Source organism: Aquarana catesbeiana, linkage group LG02 (genome assembly GCF_042186555.1).
Source record: "Aquarana catesbeiana isolate 2022-GZ linkage group LG02, ASM4218655v1, whole genome shotgun sequence".
NCBI lineage: Eukaryota > Metazoa > Chordata > Amphibia > Anura > Ranidae > Aquarana > Aquarana catesbeiana.
Genome location: NC_133325.1, coordinates 62,364,345 through 62,374,790, shown reverse-complemented (window position 1 = coordinate 62,374,790; position 10,446 = coordinate 62,364,345). Strand labels below are relative to the sequence as shown.

The 10,446-nt window shown below is 42.2% G+C and overlaps 1 pseudogene; it reads left to right on the top strand.

Moving 5' to 3' along the window:
- Positions 1-8,505: 8,505 nt before the first annotated feature.
- Positions 8,506-8,674, top strand: LOC141130878 (U2 spliceosomal RNA; annotated as a pseudogene).
- Positions 8,675-10,446: the final 1,772 nt, after the last annotated feature.

Below are 10,446 nucleotides of genomic sequence, written 5' to 3'. Positions count from 1 at the left end.
AAATAGCCTAAAAAAAGTGTTCCCATCTCCTCCTCTTCAGCCAGTGCCCCCAATAGCAAGCCTCTTTCTCTGGGGGCACAGGTGTACATAGGCCACACAGAGCCGTGGCTCGGCCCCGTCCTCGCACTCTCCTCATTGGCTCACTGGCTAATGGTTGCCACTGCTGTTTCATCCAATGAGGAATGAGAGACTTTTAGGAAGCTCGGCTCTTGTGCACACCACTGGATCAAGAGGTGAGTATTAGTATGGGGGGGGGGGGGGTCTGGGGGGGCCGCTGCACACAGAAAGTTTTTTTACCTTCATGAATAGAAATCACATACCTGTATGTCATTTGGTTTCAAGCAGTTGTACCTGAGCGATGCCTGCAGCAGTACCATTTATTAGAGCCCACAACAACCGATGCGGCTAAGCAGCTGCTTGATTGTTATTATGATCAGCGAGAGGGGACCTCCCACTAGGAGACCCGAGCGACCAGCGGGCACGTCCGCCGACTGGTCAGAGACCCGAACAAAGCAGATCTCAGCTATGGTAACCCCCCGAAGCGGCATTATGACTAGGGTTGCCACATTTTCTTCAAGTCTAACCTGAACAATTTAGCGGCGCACAGCAATTTTGTTTCATAGTATAAACTATACATATATTTTGCTATTAAATAACATTTCTAATCATATAGAGAGTCCCCCTTTACACCAGAGTCCACAGAGTTCCCTTTACATCAGAGTCCACAGAGTTCCCTTTTTACATCTGAACTCACAGAGTTCCCTTTAACTGTAAGGGGGGACTCTATAGACTCTGATGTAAGGGAGAACTCATAAGACATAAGAGATGCTCTGGGAACCCGGATTTAAGGGGGAAAACTGATGTACAGACAGGACTCTGATGTAAGGGGGTACACTGTAGCCTCTGGTGTAAAGGGGAACTTTGATGTAAGGGGTGCTCTGAGAACCCTGATTTACCTTAGTGTACTCACTCAAAGGCAGGAGAGAGAAGGGGGAGACTTCAGTCACAGACAGGGATGGATGGTGAGCTCACTCACCCCTTGGCAGTCAGCACATCTCATTCAGATGTATCTGAGGCTGCTGGACTTCAAATTTCTGACCCCCACTTTCCTTTTCTAAGGCACAGGTAGGGGCAAAAGGAAGAGGTGCAGCTATAGCCCTCTCTCCTCTCGCATCTGTGTATGTGTTTGGGGGGGATTGTTAGTTTGGCTTTGGGCAGTGTGAAAGAATGTGTAACAGACACTCAGCTTAGACAACTGCAGCTAGCAACCCTGCTGGAAAGCCTTAGCCCAGTCTGAATAATGTGTCCGGGTTTCAGGCAGTCTGATTCCAAACTCGAACTGTCCGGGTGAATCCCGGACAGGTGGCAATCCTACTTATGACACCACTTCCGGTTTACTTGGGAACCAATAGCACCCGTTTTCAAAAATGGAAAGCATTCAAAAACACAGATCTTGGCATTTTGAATGCTTTCAAGTGTCACGTGTCCATTGCTGTCATAGGGATGTTTAAATTCCTTCTGACAGCAATAAAAGTGATAAAAAAAAAGAAAATTAAAGGCACAGTGTAAAAATAAAAAATAAAAATAAATAATAAAGAAACAAGTCAAGCGCCCCATCCCTCCGTGCTCGCACGCAAAAGCGAATGCATACATACACGGGCCCACATTTGTAAACAGTGTTCAAACTACACATGTGAGGGATCGTTAGAGTGTGAGCAATAATTCTAGCACTAGGCCTCCTCTGTACCTCCAAACTGGTAACCTGTAAAAAAATTTAAATCGTCACCTATGGAGATTTTTAAGTACCGTAGTTTGTCGCCATTCCACGAGTGTGCACAATTTTAAAGCGCGTAACATCATCTTTCACATTATACAAAAAACTGGGCTTACTTTACTGTTTTTTTTTTTTTTATTATTAAAGTGCATTTTTCCCCAAAAAAGTGTGTTTGAAAGACTTCTGCTCAAATACAGACTTCTGCTCAATTGCAACGACCGCCGTTTTATTCTCTAGGGTCTCTGCTAAAAGCAAGATATAATGTTTGGGGGTTCTAAGTAATTTTCTATCAAAAAATACTGAATTGAACTTGTAAGCAGCAACTGTCAGAAAAAGGCTTGGTCTTCAAGTGGTTAAAGTCACTTTAACACAGCAGTTTGTGTTTTTTGTGGGTCCCTCCTGTTTAATCACCTGTTGATCCTGCCAGTAGATTTGTCATTTTTCCACTTTAATGGGTCAAGCTGTCCAGAATAAGTGTCAGTTGCAGGTTTGGGACAAACAAAACAGTTATGCCCCGTACAAACGATCGGACATTCCGACAACAAAATCCATGGATTTTTTCCGACGGATGTTGGCTCAAACTTGTCTTGCATACACACGGTCACACAAATATTGTCGGAAATTCTGAACGTCAAGAACGCGGTGACATACAGCACGTATGACGAGCCGAGAAAAATGAATAGCCAGTGCGGCTTTCTGCTTAATTCCGAGCATGCGTGGAACTTTGTGCGTCGGAATTGTGTACACACGATCGGAATTTACGGCAACGGAATTTGTTGTCGGAAAATTTGAGATCCAGATCTCAAATTTTGTGTGTCGGAAATTCCGATGGAAAATGTCCGATGGAGCCTACACACGGTCGGAATTTCCGACAACAAGCTCCCATCGAACATTTTCCATCGGAAAATCCGACCGTGTGTACAGGGCATTAGGCTGTTCAAACCATTTTTCCAAAAAGAAAAAAAAAGAAGCTGGAGCATGTCTTTAATTTTTTGGCCATTTACTTAAAGCGTAACTCCATTTTTGTTGAGAAAAAAACATTCCCCTCTGGGTGATCTATGTACATTGTTAAAATCCAAACGTTGTTGCAGATTCCTACCTTTTGTTATTCTGAAGAAATCCCTGTGTGTTCCTCTGTGCCCCTGTGGCAAAGTGAGTCTAATGGGAGTGGTTTCATAATTATCAATCAGCTTCAACAGTTGTAGGGCTCTAATAGGGAAAGGTGCTGGGCGTGACTTCCTACTGGGAGTATCTCACCACAGTTGTACCGCGGCAAGTTGGCTCATCTGCACAAATCACCGTCATTGTACGCCGGGCGCGTACACAGCAACTTGTGGGAACGCGCGCGCCGCCAGAGACACGCGTGCATGTCCATTCACGAGCGGGGGAGCCACCTGTTATCATTCCAGTGACGAGCAGAACGAGGATCTGTCAGTTTAAACAAACAGATCCCCGTTCTGTCAGGGAGGAGAGAGAGATCGTCTGCTTCTAGAGATTCCTCCTCCAGTAAGCCCAGCCCCGATACAGTTAGCAACACCTCCTAGGGAACACATTTAACCCCTTGATCGCCCCCTAGTGTTAACCCCTTCTCTGCCAGTGACATTTATACAGTAATCAGTGGCTATTTTTAGCTCTGATCCCTGTATAAATGTCAATGGTCCCAAAAAAGTGTCAAAAGTGTCCGATCTGTCCGCCGCAATCCTGCTAAAAATTGCAGATCACCGCCATTACCAGTAAAAAAAAATAAAAATGCCATAAATTTATCCCATAGTTTGTAGATGCTATAACTTACGCTTATTGTGTTTTTTGTTTTTTTTTTACCAAAAATATGTAGCAGAATACATATTGGCCTAAACCAGGGATATGCAATTAGTGGACCTCCAGCTGTTGTAAAACTACAAGTCCCATCATGCCTCTGCCTCTGGGTGTCATGCTTGCGGCTGTCAGTCTTGCTATGCCTCATGGGACTTGTAGTTCTGCTGAACAGCTGGAGGTCCGCTAATTGCATATCCCTGGCCTAAACTGAGGAAGAAATTCGATTTTTAACATTTTTTTGGGGGGATATTTAGCATAGCAAAAAGTGAAAAATATTGTTTTTTCTTCAAAATTGTCACTCTTTTATGTTTATAGCGCAAAAAATAAAAACCGCAGAGGTGATCAAATACCACCAAAAGAAAGCTCTATTTGTGGGGAAAAAAAAGACGTCAATTGTGTTTGGGTACAGCGTCACATGCCCGCGCAATTGTCAGTTAGGAGTCGCCTAGGCGGCCTGAAGGCAGAACAAGGAAGTGGGACAGGAAGTCCCTCTCTAAAGTAAATACCCACTCCCCCGCCCCAAGAAAATGACATGCCAAATGTGGCATGTAAGGGGGCAAGGAGTACTTAAAGCGGAAGTTCCACTTTTGGGTAAAACTCCGCTTTAAGGGGCAAATCCTTACTGTCCTTAAGTGGTTAATCTGATCTGTATCTTAATGCAGACTTCTGTAAAAATCCATGAGCCAATCACACAAGCAGGAAATTATGTTTTTTGGGGGGCGTTCTGTACATTCTGACATTCTCTGTACAGAACACCTCCAGGTTGCCATATTGCATTGCATTTTCAGAAATTTACAGCAGCTGCAGATTGAAAAGGAAAGATCATTTTATAACATTCAATTACAATATGACTTGTGTTGTAATTGTATATACTATATTATTTTTTCTTTATTTGCTATTTCCCCCCACAAAAGTGGACTTACCCTTTACATTTCTGTCAATACAACATGTCCATCTAAAAACTACCCTGTCCACAGGGAGACAATGCTGCAGTACAGTTTTACTGTAGAACGCACAACATTCTCAGCATGGTAAAGGATATGTAAAAAAAAAAAAAAAATGGCCCTATTGGCAGGATAAGTGACAAAACTATGTTACCGGTTGATCCTAATAAAGGCAATAATAATGTTGTGTATGTGATTATCTGTGCATATGTTTGTGTGTGATCAATAAAGCTGCAAGCATGAAGTGAAAAAAATCCCTTTAATGTATATAAAAGAAAAAAATACTGTGCTACCTTCAATTTGTAAATAATTTGTAAATAATAACCAATATATATATATATATCTAATGTTCTATATCTAATGTTCTATGTGTATATATATATCTAATGTTCTATGTGTTTACAGAAATCGTGAAAAATAAAATATTAAATAAATATAAAAAGTTCACCTGTCGATTGTAGATGGAAAATTTTTAAAGCTATATACTGTATGCTCATGTCTGGCCTTACTACATGTGAGTGGCTTTCTATTTCTATGCTTTTTTTTAAATCAAGTAACAGTCAACACTATGTAGGTTCTCGTCTTTTAACGTGAATGCTGTGCAATCATCCATCCACACACCTTAGCTTCTGAGTTTCTCCAAGAGTGAGGCCGGGTTCACACTGTAACCCGCTGGACTTCTCCTTTTTTAATGTTTATTATGGGTTGATAGGTTTTTTTTTTTGGTTTTTTTTTGATGATTGCTGAAAACACATAGAACACGAGATTATAGATATAGGTTATAAATCACATAAATATTAATCACTTCAATATCAGGCACTTTCCCCCCCCCTTCCTGCCCAGGACAATCTTCAGCGCTGTCACACTTTGAATGACAATTGCGCGGTCATACAACACTGTACTCAAACAAAATTTGTATTGTTTTGTTCACACAACTAGAGCTTTCTTTTGGTGGCATTTAATCACCACCGGGTTTTTATTAAAAAACACATTTCTTTGGTGAAAGTAACCCAAATCAGTGTATATTATTTAGTCTGTAGGACAGTTATAGTCCAAAAACTAAGGTATATATATCAGAAAATTTGTCAGGGCCCTCTGATCCCTCCTGTATTGATTTGTATTGTAAGTGTACTGTCTGCCCCATGTTGTAAAGCGCTGCGCAAACTGTTGGCGCTATATAAATCCTGTATAATAATAATAATAATAATAATAGTCTGTAGGACAGTTATAGTCCAAAAACTATGGTATACAGTATATATCAGAAAATTTGTCAGTCCTGATGTACTGATGGCCTCTCATTTCTTAAGGCCCTACAATGTCAGGACAGTACAAATGTCCCCCAAATTACCCCTTTTTGGAAAGTAGACAGTCCGATATAAAAATGTGCAATTTGTTTCGTTTCTGAATTTTTTTTTTTTTTAACGATTTTCGACAAATTTGTTAATTCGGAAATATCCGAATTAACGAAAGCCCGTTTAACAATTTTTTCTGAATATTTGTAAATTTGTAAATACCAAAATTCGGACATTTTCGAAATTCGAAAATCCAAAAAACCCCAAAATTTGAAAATCTAAAATAACAGCTAATACCTTGCCAACTATTTAATTATAGGTATTGGAATTTCCTTTTAAATTTGTCTGTTAGTGAACGCAACGAATGCAAATTTATCCGAAGTTATGAATTATCCGAAATAACGAATGCAGCATCTAAACGAATGGAACGTAACAAATTAATAATAATAAATAACAATAATAATAAAAAACTTTATTTTTATTAACTAGCTAACTAACTAATAATAACTAACTATTAAATTATAGGTACTGGAACTTCCTATCAAATTTGTCTGTTAGGGAACATAACGAATACGGATTTATCCGAAGTTACGAATAATCCAAAATAACAAAAGTCACATGTAAACAAATGCAACGGAACAAATTAATAATAATAAATAAAAATAATAATAAAAAATGTTTTATTATTATTATTATTATTATTTATTTTTAATTTGTTCCGTTCCATTTGTTTACATGTGACTTTCGTTATTTCGGATAATTCGTAACTTCGGATAAATCCGTATTCGTTATGTTCCCTAACAGACAAATTTGATAGGAAGTTCCAGTACTTATAATTTAATAGTTAGTTATTATTAGTTAGTTAGCTAGTTATTCTTTCAAATTTTCGGATTTTCTTTCTTATTTTCGGATTTTCAAATTTACGAATTTATGAATGTTCGAATTTACGAATTGCTATCATAACGAATGACCCCCCCAAAAAAACAGATGAAACAAAAACGATCAAATTTTTCGGAAGTGCACATGTCTAGTCCAATGTATTTAGTAAGAGGCATGGAGGGTTTTTTGAAGTTGCAATTTTTTGTCATAATTTTTGGGGAAAAATTAAGAAATTGAAAAAAACATTTTTCACAATTTTGTTTTCTTTTTTACATACTATAACCAGTGCAGTATAGTGTAATCATATAACTTGTATGATTGATCAGGGACACTGACTGGTGACAGTGCGAAAAACATTTTTAAAAATGTTGTACTACTTATATATAGCCGTGAATTACATTGCTATAAGCAAGCATTTTACTGAATAAAACTAAATCACTCAGTGATTTAGTTGAACAGTTTGGTTGAACAGTTTGTTTTGTTATGATTAGCTGTGTTGGTCAAAGCTAATCACATGGTGCAGATGGGCTGTGATTGGCCCTGTCTGTACTATGTGATCAAATTGACCAATCACAGCTAGCAACACAATTGTACACCATGGATGGCATGAAAGAAAGCCATCCTTGGTGTACAACTGTCAAGTGACCTGCTGTGGTTGGTCACGCCAGTCACATGGTGCCGGCGGCGAAACAGTACACTGATCAGTCATTGGCTGTTAAATAAAACTATGTTGAATTGTTGTGTTAATGCTGCTGACAGACTGTATCATTTACAATATGCCAATTTTGGTTTTGCTCATAGATATAATTTAAGTCCTGTAAGGAGCCACACACTAGCATCAAACAGATTCTGCAAAGTTTTCATGGTGGATATTGTGCTTTGGTAGCCTCCCTGGCGGTTTTCCCGAGTGTGGCTCGGGGTTAAAATTCAGCACCATTAGCGGTAACCCCGAGCCACACTCGGGATTACATTGCAGGATCCTGGTGCGGTGTACTTACCTTGTCCCCGGGATCCTGCGATGTCCCCCGCAGTGTCCGTGGGCTCCGTCCTCCTCCCGAAGCCTCTCTGTGCCAGGCTCCGTTCCCTGCGAGCGTCGCGACACACGGGGGCAGAGCCTAGCGGCAAATTAAAAAAAATGTAAAAATCATAACACATACAGTACTGTAATCTTACAGATTACAGTACTGTATGAAATTATTTCACATCCCTTTTGTCCCCAGTGCTTTGGCCCATGCCCTGCATGCAGTTTTTTATTACATATACTGTTCTTTCTGCCTGGAAATTGGAGGTTGTCCATAGCAACCAAAAAGTGTCCCTTTACGTCAAAAGTGGCTTTAGACCAGCTAGAAAACAGCGATAGTAAATTAGAACACTTGCAGAATTGAGCAATAGTGAATCGTGGGGAAATGTATTTTATTATTATTTATTTTATTTTTTTTTTAATTATTTTTTTTTATTTATTATATTAAAATTTATGTTTTTGTGTTTCAAACTTTATCATACCCGGGATATCTACTAGACTCTTGTTTGGACAGATTTAAGTGTGTTATTGTTAAGAATTACAGACCTACAATATAAAACGCCAAATTTCCATGCAAATTAATTGTACCTCTTTTAGCACCTAAAATCCGAAATAATCATACCACCAGGGAGGTTAAAGTGGAGTTCCGGTCTCCTAGCCCAAATTATCCTAATCACATCAACAAGCTTGTTGTTATTCACCATAACTGCAATGGATTTTGCTGGCCATGCACACATTTCCCTGTTCTGCCTTGTGACATGACAGGGATCACCGCTCCCGATCGCTTCTCGGCCTTTTGGCTAAGATCAAGTGTAGTATCGACTTTAGCCCTTAGGGGTGTCTCTGCTTCACAGCTAGGACGTTGAGAACCACTTGTATCTATCCAAGCTAATTGGTCCTTGTGGGGTACCCTCTGCTCGGCCTGGTAGGATCGTTGATTAAATTCAGCTTCACCTACTTGCTGCTATTGGGTTAGAGGCTTAGCCCCCACAGGGAACGAGATTGCGGTCTTCCCTCCTCCCCCACTCCGCATTACTACCTCCGGGCAGTAGATGCTAGAGCCTTTTTAAAGGCTACGAAAAAGAGCGAAGACGTCGAGGAACCAGAAGGAAGCCGCCTAAGAAACATCTGAAGCGACATCCAAATCCTTGACGATGGGGAAGAGCGAAAAGAAGACCGGAAAAGAGAAGAAGAACCCCGTTCCAGCCACTTCCTCCAAGCCCGGGAATGCCGCTGCCTCAACCCCCGCCCCTACCCCGGCCGGCACCAGCCGACCAGGACCAGCCAAGCCAGACCAGCCTGCAGACGGGCTCCCAGCTTTGGAACCATGGATGAAGCAGACGGTCGTGCTGCAGCTGAAGGAGGTGGACGGAAGAGTCCCCGACATGACCCCGGAGATCTTTGGAAAGAAGATGATCCTGGAACAGGGGTTCAGCAAAGCGGAGACGCTTTCTGTGCAGGCCTTCACAAGAGGTATATTCTTTATAACTTTTGTGTCGTTCCAGGTCTGCAGAAGATACTGGGAGATGGTGAAGACCAGTGGCCCTGAATCCCCTTTCCGGAAGTTCACTGCGAACTGCCCCATAACACGGGATGAAAAGCGGGTGACAGTGGCCATGAGGAACCCCCATACCAGTGGAAAGGACATAGCCACCTACCTCCAGAGGTTCTGAACCGTGGTGAAGGACCCGATCCAAATCTTCGATGCCAACGGCTTCTGGATAGGTAAGTGGTCTGTGCTCTGCAAACTGAGGAAAGACTGAGGAAAGACCCTTCGGGGGACATCCAGCACCTGCAGCCTTTCTTCTCCCTGGGATCCTCCGCAGGAATCCTCTTCTACCCCGGCATACCCTACAACTGTATCAAGTGTGGGCAGCCGGGACACATAGGGAAGGATTGTACAGAACTTGCTTGCAAGTTCTGTAGGGTGACAGGCCACGAGACCAAGGACTGTCCGAGGTCCAAAGCCTGCAACCTTTGCGGACTGGCAGAGCATGTCTTCAGACACTGCCCCCAGAGAACCCGGACCTACGCTGGAGCCGTAAGCCAGGGTAAGCCATCCGGGAGAAAGCTGCCAGAAAAACCAAAAGAACCTCGAAAGGCCAAAGGTAAGTCCACCCTCATACCCTTTTTCATTATGGCTGAGATCTCAATCTTTTCCATTAATGTGAGGAGTATCAAGGATACATCTAGAAGGCAAGCGGTCCTGACCTTTCTTTCAAGTCAGCAGAGTGATGTCTACATGCTTCAGGAGTGCGCCCTTCCTCCCTTGAGGAGGTACACTCATCTGTCCTCCCAGTGGACCCTTGGTCCCTCCTACTGGTCCGGGGGTGGCGATTGCAAGTCTGCAGGCGTAGCCATTCTGGTCAGGGGTGGGCGTTTCACGGTTGACTCTATCCATGAGCTAGTCTGTGGCCGTCTTTTGGTCATAGACGGCTCGTAGGTGGAAGAGCCAGTTAGGCTCATCAACGTGTACGCCCCCCCAGACAAGAATGCGCGGCTGGAACTTTTCCAGACCCTGCGGACCCAACTCGTCACCACCAGAACAGTAGTGATCGGCGGTGATTTTAACTGTCCGATCGAGGAGGATGGGCGCAGCTCCAGCATATACGCAAAACTTGATGCTACTTCTAGGCTGCTCAAGGAGATGATCTCGGAGGCCTCCTTGCAGGACGCCGTGGGATCCATAGGGAAAGGGACCGTGAACTATTCGTGGTGCCG